A 17636-nucleotide genomic window follows, 5' to 3' on the forward strand; every position below is an offset into this window, starting at 1 on the left:
TGTCTGCATGGGTTTCCTCCGGGTGCTCTGGTTTCCGCCCACAGTCCAAAGATGTCAGAGTTAGGCGGATTGACCATGCTGAATTGCCCCTTCATGTCAGGGGAACTAGTTAAGGTAAATCCTTGGGGTTATGGAATTAGGGCCTGAGTGGGATTGTGGTCAGTGCAGACTCGATGGGCTGAATGGCCTCCTTCTGCATGGTAGGGATTCTATGAAGGCTGGAGAGGGTGGTGAATTTGTGGAACTTGCTGTCCCACAGCACGGTGCAGTCTGAATCATGGTTTCAAGAAGGAGATGGATATATTTCTCATTTTAAAAATGGGTTAAAGGGATATGGGGAACAAGTAGGGAGGTGGATTTGAGACCTGGGAGAGATCAGCCATGATTTGATTGAATGACAGATCAGATTCAAATTGTCTACTTCCGCTCCCAATTCCTGTGATCCTAAATGGTCATTTTTAATAAAAACCACTGCATTCAACCTATACCAAAACTGAATCGGAGGACATTACCCATATAGGCAGAGCTCCTGGGCCAGTCTGGGTGCACTGGCACAAGTTACATAGGAACCAATTTATGCACAGTAAGCTCACTCAATCAGCAATTTGATAATAACCAAATATTCTGGGGTTTTTTTGTGTGTGTGTGACAGGACATTTGAAACAGAAGCAGGAGGAGGCTACTTGGCCCCTGGATCCTGCTGTAATGATAAGTGAGGGCTAAATGTTGACCAAGGGTAAATCGCCCCTGCTCTTCACTGGAACCATGTCACAGGGTCATCTGTATCCACCTGAGTAGACAGACGGAGCCCTCGGTGTAATGACTCATCCAAAAGACGGCAGCCGGAACTCTCTGCCAATCATGCCAGTAGGATTCTCTGGTGCCACTGGTGGCGCACCCCTTGCCATGGGCTTCCCAATGATATAGAGACGCGGTGGCACAGTGGTTAGCACCGCTGCCTCACAGCACCAGAGACCCAGGTTCGATTCCCAGCTTGGGTCAGTGTCTGTGCGGAGTCTGCACATCCTCTTGCGTGAGTTTACTCCGGGTGCTCCGGTTTCCTCCCACTGTCCAAAAGATGTGCTGATTTAAGATGCATTGGCCGTGCTAAATTCTTCTTCAGCGTACCCAAACAGGCGCCGGAGTGTGGTGACTGAGGGATTTTCACAGTAACTTCATTGCAGTGTTAATGTAAGCCTACGTGTAAATAAACTTCAACTTCAATGGGAATTCCCATTTACAGCGGCAATTCCAGAAGATCCTGCCACAGCCAACAACGTTCCACTTCCTGCCACCAAGAAAAACACCGAGAGGTGGCCAGAGAATGTCAACCAAAATCTCCAGTGGTGCAACATTCCCTCAGTATCACGCTGGAGTGTCAACCTCCACTTTTGAGTTCAATGCCCAAGGTGGCAAATGAATTGAGAATCACCTGAACCACAGTTGACACAAGTGCTGTCTGCCTAGCTGGATATTTCCAGCATTACCTGTTCTTAATTCAGATTTCCAGCTTCCTTAGTGTTTTGCTGGGGCTATTTCCCCAGTGTCTTCCCTGACCTCAGGATTTAACCAAACACTTTACAGCCAATAAAATGTTCTCAAACTGTAATCACTGTTGCAATATAGAAGCCAATTCACACATTCGTGCATTGTGGTCACATCGCTGGCTTAATAATTCAGAGGCCTGATCTAATAGAGATTATAAAGGTTGGCAGGGTGGCACATTGGTTAGCACTGCTGCCTCACAGTACCAGGGATCCTGGTTCAATTCCAGCCCTGGGTCACAGTCTGTGTGGAGTTTGCACATTCTCTGCATGGGTTTCCTCCGGGTGCCCCGGTTTCCTCCCACAATCAAAAGATCATAGAATCATAGAACCTTATAGTGCAGAAAGAGGCCCTTCGGTCCATCAAGTCTGCACCAAACACAATCCCACCCAGGTCCTACCCCCATATATTACACCCACTAATCCCTCTAACCTACGCACCCCTGGATGCTAAGGGGCAATTTCTTAGCATGGCCTATCAGCCTAACCCGCACATCTTTGGACTGTGGGAGGAAACCAGAGTACCTGGAGGAAACCCACACAGACATGAGGAGAATGTGCAAACTCCACACAGACAGTGACCTGTGCCGGGAATCAAACCCAGGACCCTGGAGCTGTGAAGCTGCAGTGCTAACCACTGTGCTACCGTACCGTGTGCAGATTAGGTTGGATTAGCCATTCTAAATTCTCCCTTAGTGTCCCAAGATGTATAGGCTAGGGGGATTAGCAGGCTAAATACATGGGACTATAGGTGGGATGTTTGGTTGGAGAGTTGGTGCAGACTTGATGGGCCGAATGGCCTCCTTCTGCACTGTACAGATTCTCGGAAGGCCAGCTGAGTAATTTAAATTCTAAATAAACCTGGAATCAAAAACTCATATCAGTTAATTGTGATAGTGCTTTTTTTATTTGTTAATGAGATATGGGTGTCACTAGATGGGCCAGCATTTATTGCCCTTGAAGTTAGTGGCCTATTGGGTCATTTCAGAGGGCATTTTAAGAGTCAATCACATTGCTGTGGTTCTGGAGTCACAAATAGGCCAGACCAGGTAAGGACAACAGATTACCTTTCCTAAAAGATATCAGTGAACCAGATAGGTTTTTATGACAATTGATAATAGTTTCATGATCATCTAGGGATTTAATTCCAGATTTCTATTGAATTCAAATTCTACCATCTGTCTTGGTGGAATTCAAACCTGGGTCCAGCAGAGAAGTATCCTAGATCTCTGGACTGCTAGCCCAGTAGCAATACCACTGCACCACTGCCTCAGATTGCTGTAAAAATCTATCTGGTTCACTAATGTCCTTGAGGGAAGAAAATCTACCATCCTGACCCAGTCTGGCCTACATATGATTCACAGATGTATGACTTTAACTGTGGTCTGAAATGATCTAAGAAGCCCCTTAGTGGTGGGCAATAAACTCTGGCAACAAATACAGTATGTCAGAAAATGTTTTGCAGTAAATTTAGGTCACAGATACATTCTGAATGACGCAAGGGCATTCTGCAAGTTACATATCCATTTCCTCGAATCTGATATTCTGTTTTCAGTGTCAAGGCACATCTGGCAGCTATACAAGTCCAGCTTTTCAATTTTAGGATTTTGCAGAGTGTTCATCCAGGTGCAGAATGTCGGTGCTGAAGAATAAATCCCTTTCGCACTTCCTTGTGTCAGCATTCACAGGTAAATCCATGTCAGCTCCTTCAACTTCAGAAGAGCACCCTCTGCTGCATCAGTGAAGTATCGCCATGAACCAGAACAGCCATGCTCAATGAATGATTTACTGCAATTGACAAGGTGAGAAAGCTTTGATTTTTTATTGTGTTCATTAGAAACAAAGTCCTTCATCTTTTTACTGTGTATTCTTATAATTGACAGGGAGACACTTGCATCCCTGCATCCCAGATTGGATTCAAGTCGAAATTTAACAAATGAAAGAACAGTATTAAGCCAGCTTTGATTTGAATTGATTTGATTTATTCCTGTCACATGTAGTAACATACAGTGAAAAGTATTGTTTTTTGTGTGCTATACGGGCAAAACATACCATTCATAGACAAGGAAAGGAGACAGTGCAGAATGTAGTGGTACAGTCATGGCTAGGGTGTAGAGAAAGATCAACTTAATGCAAGGTAGGTCCATTCAAACGTCTGACAGCAGCAGGGAAGAAGCTGTTCTTGAGTTGGTTGATACGTAACGTCAGACTTTTGTATCTTTTTCCAGACAGAAGAAAGTAGAAGACAGAATGTCTGGGGTGCGTGGGGTCCTTAACTATGCAGGCTACTTTGCCGAGGCAGCAGGAAGTGTAGAGAGAGTCATTGGATGGGAGGCTGGTTTGCGTGATGGATTGGGTACACTCACGACCTTTTGTAGTTCCTTGTGGTCTTAGGCAGAGTAGGAGCCATACCGAGCTGTGATACAACCAGAAAGAATGCTCTACCTACTGATGGTATCATAGGATCCCTACAATGCAGAAGGAGGCCATTCAGCCCATCGAGTCACACTAACTCTCTAACAAGGCATCTTACCCAGGCCCACCCTTCCCTATCTCTGTAATCCCACATATTTACCACACTAATCTCCCTAACCTACACATCTGGGCATTAAGGGGCAATTTAGCATGCATTATGGTTCAGATCAGAAGCTCCAAAGTGTTTTATGAAACCCACCTGGATCATAAATTTTGCACATTGAATTTGGCTAGGATAAGCATGATATGGTTCACTCTCTTTTTCTCCTTCCACTCACACCAGCTCTACCTACCAACTTTGTTTGGATCAGTAGTACCCTCATGGTCTGTGGCCATTTCATTTGTTTAGACACTTTCTCAAATGAAATGAAAGAGGTTTCCGAATCCTTCTCATCTAACCTTGGCAATGCTTAGAGATATTTAAATAGAAATCCACCAAGCCTTTGAGTATGAAACTCTTGCTTTTTTTCCCTGTCCTCATCGCTATCCTCTAACTGTGCTTTTCCTTTTACCTCTGCCAATTTTAACTGACTTTCATTTTTGATTGCTGAAGTTCAAATTCTCTGTCTTTTTCTTTTTCCTCTGCTAGGGCTATCCTTTCCCTGTCTTTTTCCCTTGCCTGCAATTCAAGCAGTTTCATTTCTTTTGTCTGCTGTTCCTCCCCTTCTCTGGCTTTCTCAATTCTCTCTCTTTCCTTTATTTCAAATTCAAACTGCTTTAATTCTTCTTCATGTTCAAGCTGTTTCAACTGTAATTGAATTCTAGCCATTTCCAATGATTCTGACTGTGTTTCTGGTCATTTTAAATGCTGAGCTATTGCCACAATTATCTCCCCTTTCCTTATGGCAATGTCAACTGCAATATTTCTGCCAATTTCAAAAGCTTTGTTTTCGTCACATTTTGTAAACCACCTTGTGTGACTTCCTCCATTCCCAGGAACTTCTTAGCCTCTGAAAGAGCCATTATTCCACAAAGCATTCCTTATTTAAACCTGAAGACAATACCTGGAAAAAAACAACCAAGGTGCTCACCCCTCACTATCTTTGAGTTCAATAACCCCAAATCAATTAAGAAATATTGATTTTAACCCTGCAAGAGAGCCCCAGTTGTTCTGGTTCAGGTCAGAAACTTCAACATCTTTTTTATGGAGCCCCCATGATTCATAAATTTTGCACATTGAATTTGGCTAGGATAAGCATAATATGGATCACCTCAGGTAGGATTCAAATGACCCACTAGGGTGCTTTTATCAAAAAAAGTTTATTTAAGAATATAGTTAGCATGTGTGGTAAGAATAATAACTTTGGCTCCTATCAATTACAAACGACACCAAAATAACCACGATAATGTATAATCCTTAATATAGGAGCTGTCCCAAGCAAACCAATCCCATAAACAAGACCCTTCAAACAGGTTTAGTGTTGCTGTGATGCTGGAATTGAGTACTTTAGATGAAGTCTGCAGTTCTCCGGATAGACTTAGAAGTCGGAACAACGTCCTAAAACATCAGGGACTTCAGGCAAGCCACTAACAGCAGATTCCCCCCTCCAGAAAGGCAAGACCTTGCTTTCAGATGACCCGCAGAATTTCCAAACCCAGGGAGAGAGAGATGTCCTTTCAGCTTGATGCCCCTTCTAAAACTAAAACTGAAATTAACAGCAGCTCCAAACTGAAAATGAGAGAACTCCTGTCATATGACCTGCCAACCAGTTTTTTTTCCCCCAACAATGCAAAGTCATAAACATCCCAGTAAAAATAAACAAACACCCATTGAAGTAGCAATAAGAAGACTCATCATAGTCAGCCTGGCATGATGTGACATCAGCTAAGACTGTGAGCGACAGAAAACATGATTTTTTAAAAACTCTTCCTAACGTCACACATGGCCAATCCGCCTAACCTGCACATCTTTGGGCTGAGGGAGGAAACCAGAGCATCCGGTGGAAACACGCGCAGACATGAGGAGAACATGCAAACCACACAGACAGTGACCCAGGCAGAATTGAGCTCAGGTCCCTACTGCTGTGAGGCAGCAGTGCTAACCATTGTGCCACCGTGGCGCCCAAATCAGTCAGAAAATTTGGGCCTCTATTGTATTCTTGGCCTGGAAGTGGTTAATACTGAAACTCAATGTAAAATCAACTTCTAAAGCCATTAAAAAATTATTTATTACGTACTGACAAGATTTCTTTTTAATTTATTCTTTCAAGGGATGTTGATGACAAAACCAGCATTTGTTGCCCATCCCTAATTGCCCTTGGACTGAGTGGCTTGCCAGGACGATTCAAAGGGCAGCTAAGAGTCAACCATATTGCTATGGATCTGGAGTCACGTGTAGGCCCAACCAGATAAGCATAGCAGATTTCCTTCACTAAAGGACATTAGTAGGTGGGTTTTTACAACAATCAATGATAGTTACATGTTCACCATTAATAGTTGCTAGCTTTATATTCCACCAGAGCACTAGCCTGGGCCTCTGGATTACAAGTTCAGTGACAGTAGGCCACCATCTCCCCCACCAAGCTGCCACTTACCTGGCCTAAGGTAAAATGTGTAAATATCTTAGATTACAATGTGAGTACGTTGTATATTTTGCAAATAATTTATTGTGATGGCAATGACAAAAATCCATATTAAGGGAAGAGTAATAACATTTATATAAAGCTTTCCACAGCACAGGGACATCCCAAAGCACTCTAAATCAATGAAGAGGTTTTGAATCGTAGTAATTGTTAGAATAATAGAATCCTATAGTGCAGAAGGCAACCATTCGGCCCATTGAATCTGCACTGACCACAATGCCACTCAGGTGCTACCCCAATAAACCCCGCACATTTACCCTAGCTTGGCCCCCTGACACTAAGGGGCAATTTAGCATGGATAATCCACCTAACCCACACACCCTCATCATAAAATCAGTAGAATCAATAGTGGCTGGAGAGATGGGAAAGAAAGAAAAATAAACTCTTTGCTTGTTTTCAGCATTTTTGTAAAACAAATTAAAAACATGACTCATACAGTCTTAACCCAGAGTTTTGTCTGAGTCCAGCTCCAAATATGGCCCACAGTCGAGAGACAGACAGCAACATGAAGATTGTTCTAACATGTAAGCGCGAGGACCAATTTGGGCATTGGAAGCTTCCACAGACAGCAATGTGATAATGACCAATCTCTTTCAGTGATATTGGTCAAGGGATCAAATATTGCCCAGAACGTGAGCGAGAACTCCCTGCTGAATATTTCCAAACTTCTCTGTCTCTATTTCAGTTTTTCCAGTATCTGCAGTATTTTGTTTCAGTGAGAAAGTGAAAGATGTGTTTCTGTTTGCCTATCCGTGCTTGGTAATTCTCATAAAACTTCTTAAACATAAGCATTTAATCCTCTGTTCGGTGATTTTTCTTAAAACCAGACTAGGGTTAAATCAGGTTAGGAGAGTAGGCAAAGAAGTGGCAGATGGAATACAATGTGGAAAAGTGAGAGATTATGCACTTTGTGAGGAGGAATTAAGACATAGACTATTTTCTAAATGGGAAAATGCTTCAGAAATCAGAAACACAAAAGGACTTGGGAGTCATTGTTCAAGATTTTCTTAAGGTTAACATGTAGGTTCAGTCAGCAGTTAGGAAGGCAAATGCAATGCTTGCATTCATGTCGAGAGGGCTAGAATACAAGAGCAGGGATGTACTTCTGAGGCTGTATAAGACTCTGGTCAGACCTGGTCAGTGCCAAACTAAAATTAGTTTGATTCAGTTGCAGTTGTCAATGAATGAGTGGGTGTCATTGCCTTTTTGATAAAGGAAGTCTACAGGTCTGAACACAAACTGGCAATTAGCTAGTCCACCAGCCACAACACAAAAAGGGATGTTGATAATAAGAGAGACATTTTTCACTCGCTCTGTTGTAAATTCTCTCACAAAGGTTATCATTCAGACCTTGGCGAGGATGAAAATTTGGAAAAGTGAGGAACTACACAACGAGTAGTATTTGGATTTTGATAAAACAAACCGTGACTTCTATTGCGTCAGAGAAGTCAGGAACACTATGCTGCATAGGAATTCCACTGGCCAGCCTTATGTCCTGATTTATTTTCCCTGCCTCACAAGTGAACTGCTACAAGCTATATTTATACAACACATATCGAGTAATCACCTTGAAAGCTATGGACCTGACAGTGATAAATGCTGTCTGTAAACCACGAGCAAATGTTCCACATGTGTTATCTAAATAAAGAATGTACTTTTTGTTTGTATTCAAAGACTCATCAAATATCTGAAAGAAAGGTCATCGCACCACTACTTTCAAAACTGTGCTTGAAAATTAACTATTTCAATGAACATATTCATTTAAGCAAACCAGATTGTCTAAGTGTGCAATGCAATAGCACGGTGGCACAGTGGTTAGCACTGCTGTCTCACAGCACCAGGAACCCAGGTTCAATTCCAGCTTCGGATGACTGTTTATGAGGAGTTTGCACGTTCTCCTCGTGTCTGAGTGAGTTTCCTCCAGGTGCTCCAGTTTCCTCCCAGTCTAAAGATGTATGGGCTAGACTGATTGGCCATGCTAAATTGCACCTTAATGTCAGGGGGATTAGGAGGGTAAATATGTGTGGTTACGGGGACAGGACAGGACCTGACTGGGATTGTTGTCAGTGTAGGCTTGATTGGGCCAAATGGCCTCCTTCTGCACTGTAGATTCTACGATTCTAACAACATTTTAAATTAAGATAACAGCAAAATACTGCAGATGCTGGAATCTGAAATGAAAACAGAAATTGCTGGAAAATCTCAGCAGGTCTGACAGCAGCTATGGGGAAAGTAGAGCCAAGGTTTTGAGACTAGATGACCCTTTGTCAGAAATAGCTCTGTCAGGGCTGCCATTAGCTGTGGAACTATGTCCCAGTGCAGTGTTGTAGGAAGAAGAGCAATGAACAGAGGATTTTTTTCAGTGACTTCATTGCAGTGTGAATGTAAGCCTACATGTGAGTAATAAATAAACTTTATTTTTACTTAACACGCAAAACAATACAGATAAAAGCACCCAAAATTTATCCTCGTAATTTTTCCCTTTTCCCACTAAAAATATAGCAGGAGGTAGGTTGAATCATAAAACCATAAGACATAGGAGCAGAACTAGGCCAGTCGGCCCATCGAGTGCTCCGCCATTCAATCATGGCTGATATTTTTCTCATCCCCATTCTCCTGCCTTTTCTCCATAACCCTTGAACCCGCTATTAATCAAGAATCTATCTACCTCTGTCTTAAAGACACTCAATGATCTGGCCTCCACAGCCTTCTGTACTCCCTGGCTGAAGAAATTCCTCCTCATCTGTTTTAAACGATCGTCCCTTTAGCCTGAGGTTGTGCCTTCTGGTTCCAATTTTTCCTACTAATGGAAACATCCTCTCCATGTCCACTCTATCCAGGACTCGCAGTATCCTGTAAGTTTCAATAAGATCCCCCCTCATACTTTTAAACTCCAATGAGTACAGACACAGAGTCCTCAACTGTTCCTCATACGGCAAGCTCTTCATTCCAGGGATCATTCTTGTAAACCTCCTCTGGACCCTTCCCAAAGCCAGCACATCCTTCTTTAGAGATGGGGCCCAAAACTGTTCGCAATATTCCAAATGAGGTCTGAGCAGAGTCTTATACAGCCTCAGAAGTACATCCCTGCTCTTGTATTCTAGCCCTCGACATGAATGCTAACATTGCATTTGCCTTCCTAACTGCATGTTAATCTTAAAAAAATCTTGAACAATGACTCCCAAGTCCCTTAGTGTTTCTGATTTCCTAACCATTTTCCCATTTACAAAATAGCCTATGCCTCCATTCCTCCTTCCAAAGTGCATAACCTCTCACTTTTCCACATTGTATTCCAACTTCCCCTTATTTGCCCACTCTCCTACCCTGTCTGAGTCCCTCTGCAGGCCCCCTGCTTCCTCAATTCTACGTGTCCCTCTACATATCTTTGTATCCACAAACTTAATAACAGTTCCTTCCTCCAAATCGTTCATGTATATTGTGGAAAGTTGTGGTCCCAGCACTGAACCCTGAGGCACACCACTAGTCATCAGCTGCCATCCTGAAAAAGACCCCTTTATCCCCACTCTCTGCCTTCTGACAATCTACATGGAATTCCTAACTTGAAGTCTTTGGAATTGTTTCTATTCATTCAAAGGATGTGAGCATTGTTGGCTAAGCCAGCATTTGCTGCCCATCTCTAATTGCCCTTGAGAAGGTGAGGTGCGATGCAGTCTATGTGGTATGCCCACAGTGGGGATCATTTTAGGATTTTGACCCAGTGAAGGAATGCTGATATATTTCCAAATCAGAATGGTGAATGGCTTGGAGAGAAACCTCCAGGTGGTGGCACTCCCAGATATCTATATTAATATTAACTAGTCTATGAGATAGGTAAGCCGGAAAAGAGAAATGAAAGGTAAACCCTTCCTCATATGAAAACAACTTGCTTGTAAGTGATTTTCCTACAGTATCATAAGTAATATTTTATATTAATAGAAATTTCTTAATTTGGAGTTCAATTGAAATATTAAACAACTTTCTAATATGCGGAATGCCAAATGTAGCCAGCGAGTGGTATAAACTTGCATCTATCCAAGACATCTTTTTACATTCAAAACACAAATCATAAATGACTTGATGTGTGTTGCTAGGAAGCTTGCAATGACGACATTGCTTACGGTTTCCTGCTGTGTGCCTTCAATGAAGTTGCAGATTACCTGGTGTATCATGCAATGCTGAAGGCTATGACCACAAGACTGAAGCTAAATTAAACCAAAGTGAAGCCTTTTGCTTAGTTGAATTAATGATATGGTGTGTTGTTGGCAGCTTATAACATTTGTGTGTACTTATGGCTCCTTCATTTTCATTTAGCATCAATTCCATTGCACTGATCTTGCATTTGTGCAGGTGAGAAACACCTAGGATGGGTTTCCCAGCCACGCTTACCCAAAGACCAAAAACCCCGCCAAGGTCAATGGATTTTTGCATGGTCTGCCCCAGCCTGCTACAATTCCCCTGGCGAGCAGGATGGGAAAATTCCGGCCCATGACTTAGAATTATATCCATGATGTGGAGATGCTGATATTGGACTGGGGTGGGGCAGCGTAAGAAGTCTCACAACACCAGGTCAAAGTCCAACAGGTTTGTTTGAAATCACAAGCTTTCAGAGTGCTGCTCCTTCGTCACCTAATGAAGGAGCAGTGCTTGATTGCCCCTTAGTGTCCTGTGATGCGTAGGTTAGAGGGAATAGCGGATAAATATGTAAGGATATCGGGGTAGGGCCTGGGTGGGATTGTGGTCGGCGTAGACTCGATGGGCCAAATGGCCTCTTTCTGCACTGTAATGATTTTGTGATTCTAGGTGCACTGGCCATGCTAAATTCTCCCCCAGTTTACCCAAACAGGTGCTGGAGTGTGACAACTAGGGGATTTTCAATGTGACTTCATTGCAGTGTCTAAGTTTACTTGTGACATTAATAAATAAACTGTATGGTTGTTCCTTGACTCTGACTGGTTCAAAATCCTGGAAGACCTTCCCTAACATCCCAGTGTATACTTACACCAGAGGGACTGCACAGTTCTAGAAGATGGCTGTACACCACCAAAGCAGACCTGATGGGCTGAATGGCCTACTTCTGCTCCAAGTCTTATGGTTTTATGTTCTTAGAGTCTTACTTTCTCAAGTGCAATTAAGGATGGACAGTAAATGCTGGCTTTGCCAGCAATGCAAGCACCCTGTGAATGAATGAATGAATAAACTTTAAGAAAACAGACAAATAAGATCCAAGATTACATGCTGAGGGATCTACAAAAGATAGGCGAAGCCATGGCAAACACAAAGAAATTCTGGGCCCAGAATCAGTTCTGAATAAGGAGCCAAGTTGTTGCCCATAGTATCTGGGTGACATGTTAATGGCATCTGGCCTAAAATTGGCTTCCTCCCAACAGTCCACTGTCTGATAGTCAAATCTATCCTCTAACATCAACATGTCATTCAGTACCAGAACAACCCTGGGGCACAATAAAGGTTGGATAACAATAAATAAGAACCGGTTTGTTTTTCACTGTGTAAGGCGGTATCTCGGAGTTTAACAGTTACTGTGAATTGTCCCTGTTCTGATAGATGTGCTGCAGACAGAATAGATTGGGGTTTAAACCTGTGAATCTGCTGATTTTGCTATAGACTCCCTGTTGTTGCATTGCAGACCCTGCCATCGTTATCCTCTTCCAGCTTAGTAGGTATCATGTTTTTCAGTTCACTCTTGCCTGTTGAATGACCTGTTGATTACCGATATGTGTCTTCTATTTATGATCCAGATCATTTTGATCCTTATCTTGTAGAAAACAAATTCCTGTCATGCACATTGGTTGTTTGTCTTTTTTACAAAATGTATTTTTCTCCTCTCACCTGACCCTGGCAATCTAAAAGCCTCAGGTCAGGTTGAAATAAAGGCATGAGTAGGTGCTGTTCCCTAATGTTTTTAGGATTCTTTACACCAATGGCATTTTTTTCTCTTTCCGTACTGCGAAAATGAGTACGAAATACTCCCTCCATTTCTGTGAACGCACATTAACCCTTCACTACTCCCTTCCTTGCAATGAAATTATCTGGTGAACTGGTGTGGCAATAATAATCTCTCCTTCAATGTCAACAAAATGAAGGAGATTGTCATCGACTTCAGGAAGCGTAAAGGATAACATGACCCTATCAACTCAATGGGGACGAAGTAGAAAGGGTTGAGAGCTTCAAGTTTTTAGGTGTCCAGATCACCAACAACCTGTCCTGGTCCCTCCCATGCCGACACTGTAGTTCAGAAAGCCTCACCAATGCCTCTACTTTCTCAGAAGACTAAGAAAATTTGGCATGTCAGCTACAACTCTCACCAACTTTTACAAATGCACCATAGAAAGCATTCTTCCTGGTTGTATCACAACTTGGTGTGGCTCCTGCTCTGCTCAAGACCACAAGGAATTACATGAATGTAGCCCAATCCATCACGCAAACCAGCCACCCATCCACTGACTCTGTCTAAACTTCCCACTGCTTTGGCAAAACAGCCAGGACCCCCACGTACCCCCGAATATTCTCTCTTCCACCTTCTTCCTTCGGGAAAAAGATACAAAAGTCTGAAGTCACATACCAACCGACTCAAGAACAGCTTCTTCCCTGCTGCCATCAGACCTCTGAATGGACTTACCTTGCATTAAGTTCATCTTTCTCTACACTCTAGCTATGACTGTAACACTACATTCTGCACTCTCTCATTTCCTTCTCTATGAATGGTACGTTTTGTCTGTATAGTGCCCAAGAAACAATACTTTTCACTGTATATTAGTAAATGTGACAATAATAAATCAGATCAAGTTCTACTGTTGGTTTTGAATCATCTGCAACTAATTTTCCTATTCCTTTTACGAGCCTCCTATTCATTTCTTTGACTGTCTTTGTTGCTTTTTCAAAGCTCTCCCAGTCTACTGGATTGTTATTTCCATTCTGTCTGTGTAAACCTTTTCTTTTAGATGCATTGTCTTAGATTCATTATTAAGGGTGGCACGACGGCACAGTGGTTAGCACTGCTGCCTCACAGCTTCAGGGACCAGGATTCAATTTCAGCCTTGGGTGACTGTCTGTGTGGAGTTTGCATGTTCTCCCTGTGACTGGGTTTCCTCCCGCAGTCCAGAGATATGCAGGTTGGGTGGACTGGCCATGCTGAATTGTCTGTTAGTGCCCAAAGATGTGCAAATGGATTAGCCACTGCAAATGTGTAGGGTTACAGGGAGGGGGCCTGGGTAAGATATTCTGTCAGAGAGTCAGTGCAGACTCATAGAATAGAATCCCTTCATGCAGAAGAAGGCCATTTGGCCCATCAAGTCTGCATCACCTTTCAGACTACAATCCCACCCAGGCCCAATCCCCGTAACCTCACATATTTTCCTAACTAATTCCCCTAATCTACACATTGTTGGACACTAAGTGGCAATTTATCATGGCCAATCCACCTAACCCACACATCTTTGGACTGTGGAAGGAAACCGGAGTACCAGGACGAAACCCAAGCAGACATGGGGAGAATGTGCAAACTTCACACAATCACCTAAGGCTGGAATTGAACCCATGTCCCTGGTACTGAGAGGCAGCAGTGCTGATTGCTGTACCACCAAACCGGCCCAATGGGCTGAATGGCCTCTTCTGCACTGAAGGGATTCCATGATTTTTTTTGACCATGGCTGTTTAGCTCCACAAGTGGAGCTATTACCCCTTCAGCCATTATTGCTGGCTTTGCATCACACTAATATTTCCATGAATACTTCCCAGTCTCTATTCCAGTTTACTGCGGAGAATTTATTTATTTTGTCGGAGTCAGAACTTCCCTCCTTGAACCTCCCTGATCTTTTATATCCAGCTGAGAAAGCAGACAGGGCATAGTTTAGCTAATCACCTGAAGATGGCACATACAACAGTGCAGCACTCCCTCAGTACTGCAAGAAAGGGTCAGCCTAAATTTTGTGCTCTTAAAATGTCATGAACAGGTACAGAAAAAAAATGAATTAAATTCTGTCCTTTATAACTGTAGAGGATTAGAATAAAGGGATAGGTGTCATGTTTCAGCTAAACAAGGCCCTGGTGAGGACACATCAGGAATACAATAACACAAGCAGCACACTTTCAGAAGGATATATTGGCCTTAGAGGGAGTGCAGTATACTCTAGAATGATACATGGATCCCAAGGGTTAAATTACCCTTTAATTTAAAGATTACACAATTCTTGGAAATAAAATATGAAGATATCATTTGTTTGAAAGTTTCAAACTATTAAGTCAAACCAATTCCCATTAGATGGAGAGTATTGGACCAGGACATTGTCTAAAACTAAGAACTAGGCATTTCAGGAGCAAAGTTCAGTAAAAGCACAATGGATGTTAGATGTTTGAAACTCTCTCCCACAAATGACAATTAATCCTCAATTCATTTTTCAATCCACTACTCGAAAGCATTAAGCAATATGAGACAAAGATAGGTGGAGTTAGGTCACAGATCAGCCATAATCCTATTGAATGGCCTATTTCTATCCCTATGGCCAGGGATACCCCCTCCATTCCCCTCACCAGGAACAGATCTCCCATGCCGGATGTAGCAAGCTATTAGCAGTCGATGTGATTGTTTCATCTCACCAAATTCAATAGTAATTTTCATGGTTCGTTACGTTCCCCCCACCCCGCTTCCCCAACCCCGCACCCTTCCTCAACTGTGGCACCCGCCATGGGTGGGGAGGGTGTTGACATTGGCGGGACCAGAAGTTCCTACCAACAGGAAAGTCAAGAAATGTGGTTCTAAGCTCAAATTTCTGGAGTGGAACTTGAACCTACAACTTTGACTCGGACAGTGCTACTCTGTGAGTCACGAGTAACCTAGTTAGCGAAGTTAGAAGTCTCGTAACACCAGGTTGAAGTCCAACAGGTTTATTTGGTATCGCATGCTTTAGGAGCGCCGCTCCTTCATCAGGTGAGTCATCAGGTAATTCCAAATAAACCTGTTGGGCTTTAACCTGGTGTTGTGAGGCTTCTTATTGTGCTCATCCCAGTCCAACGCCGTCATCTCCACCTCATGGCTAGTTATCAGATACAAAGCTTTTTTTGTGTTGCGGCTTTGTTGAGCTTCGTTTTGGGAAAGGTGAGAAGACTGAAGTCAGCTCATTGTTCCCACCTCTCGGTGAGAAAATAAACTGCAGGCGCAGTACTTAGCAGCATTTTAACCAGAATTAATCATTTGCCAAATAACTGGTACAGAACGTCCGCTGCAACGCCACACATCAGGGTGCATTTGCGGTGGTCACAAACATACTCAGAGAGGCTGGGCTAAAGGATTTGGAACAGGATCTCAAGGGACTGGAATTAACAGGTTAAACATGTTTAAGTGAATCGGAGCTTGTCAGAATATGCATTGCCGTCTTTACAGTTCACCATCTGTTCTCAACCAGAAAGAGTGTTAACACAGATCACTGACAGCCTTTCCATTCTTAGTTTTGTCACGTAGCTTTTTTTCCCCCCATTATTAAATCAGAAAACACCAGAAATGTTCAGCAGGTCATGCAGCATCTTTTGATTCAATTTGATTTGACTTGTTATTGTCACATGTATCAGTATGCAGTGAAAAATATTGATCCTTGTGCACTATGTAAAGCACTCCATTCATAGAGAAGGAAAGGAGAGGGTGCACAATGTAGTGTTACAGTCATAGCTAGACCACAATCAACTTTTGGGGCAGCACGGTAGCACAGTGGTTAGCACTGCTGCCTCACAGCGCCAGGGACCTGGGTTCGATTCCTGGCTTGGGTCACTATCTGTGTGGAATTTGCACGCTCCCCCCGTGTCTGTGTGGGTTTCCTCCGGGTGCTCTGGTTTCCTCCCACATTCTGAAAGATGTGCTGGTTAGGTGCATTGACCTAAACAGGTGCTGGGCTGTGGCGACTAGGGGAATTTCACAGTAACTTTATTGCAGTGTTAATGTAAGCCTTACTTACGACTAATGAATAAACTTAATATAAGGTAGGTCCATTCAAAAGTCTGAGGGCAGCAGGGAAGAAACTGTTCTTGAGTCAGTTGGTACGTGACCTCAGACTTTTGTATCTTCTTCCTGATGGAAGAGAGTATGTCTGGGGTGCGTGGGGTTCTTAATTAGATTGAAAGATTGGATTGAGAGAGAAAGGAAAAGAGAAAAAATGTTTTGGTTAATAAAATCGGCATTGTTAAAATTTATTTATTAGTCACAAGTAAGGCTTACATTAACACTGCAATGAAGTTACTGTGAAATTCCCCCAGTCACCACACTCTGGCACCTGTACAGGTCACTGCACCTAATCAGCACATCTTTCAGACTGTGGGACGAAACCCACACAGACACAGGGAGAACATGCAAACTCCACACAGACAGTGACCCAAGCTGGGAATCGAACCCAGGTCCCTGGCGCTACAAGGCAGCAGTGCGAACCACTGTGCCACCATGCCGCCCTACGTTAAATCTCGTCGGTTAAATCCTGACGATTGTTAATTCTCCAGCAGCAGTTCAATACACGCAGGAATTTTAATTGCTCATTTCTGAGCCAAAGAGGTTGATTAGCAGTCATTAGCAATTATCACAATGTTAAAAGTGTTTTGCGTTATTAATTGTTAGCCTTAATAGAACAATTTGCAGCCAATTTAATGAGTCATGAATGTAAAAATGCAGCATATTCATGTAAAATCACACGGTACGTTAAGGCCAGGATCGTCTGATCTCATTCGTCCTGCCCTCGGTGCCAGTGAGAATTTGGTGCTGAGCTAAAAATCTATTCATTGCAGCGGCACCGGAGAATCCCAGCAGTGGGCGAGGTCAGAGCTTTCCGGAGTAAGTATGAGATGTTACTTTGTGAGGGTAACACTTCTTAAATGGCTTATACTCTCCAGAAGCTAGTGGTTATTAGTGCCTCTCTTCCATGTCACAAGCTGCTGGCCGATTTGCGTATATTTTGATTTGTTCATGTTTGTGCGTTGTCACTATTGGAAATCTCTAACTGCCGCTGACAAGATGATGTTGAGACATTTTCCTGAACTGTTG

This window comes from Carcharhinus amblyrhynchos, chromosome 10 (assembly GCF_965287045.1).
Source record: "Carcharhinus amblyrhynchos chromosome 10, sCarAmb.v2.hapA, whole genome shotgun sequence".
NCBI lineage: Eukaryota > Metazoa > Chordata > Chondrichthyes > Carcharhiniformes > Carcharhinidae > Carcharhinus > Carcharhinus amblyrhynchos.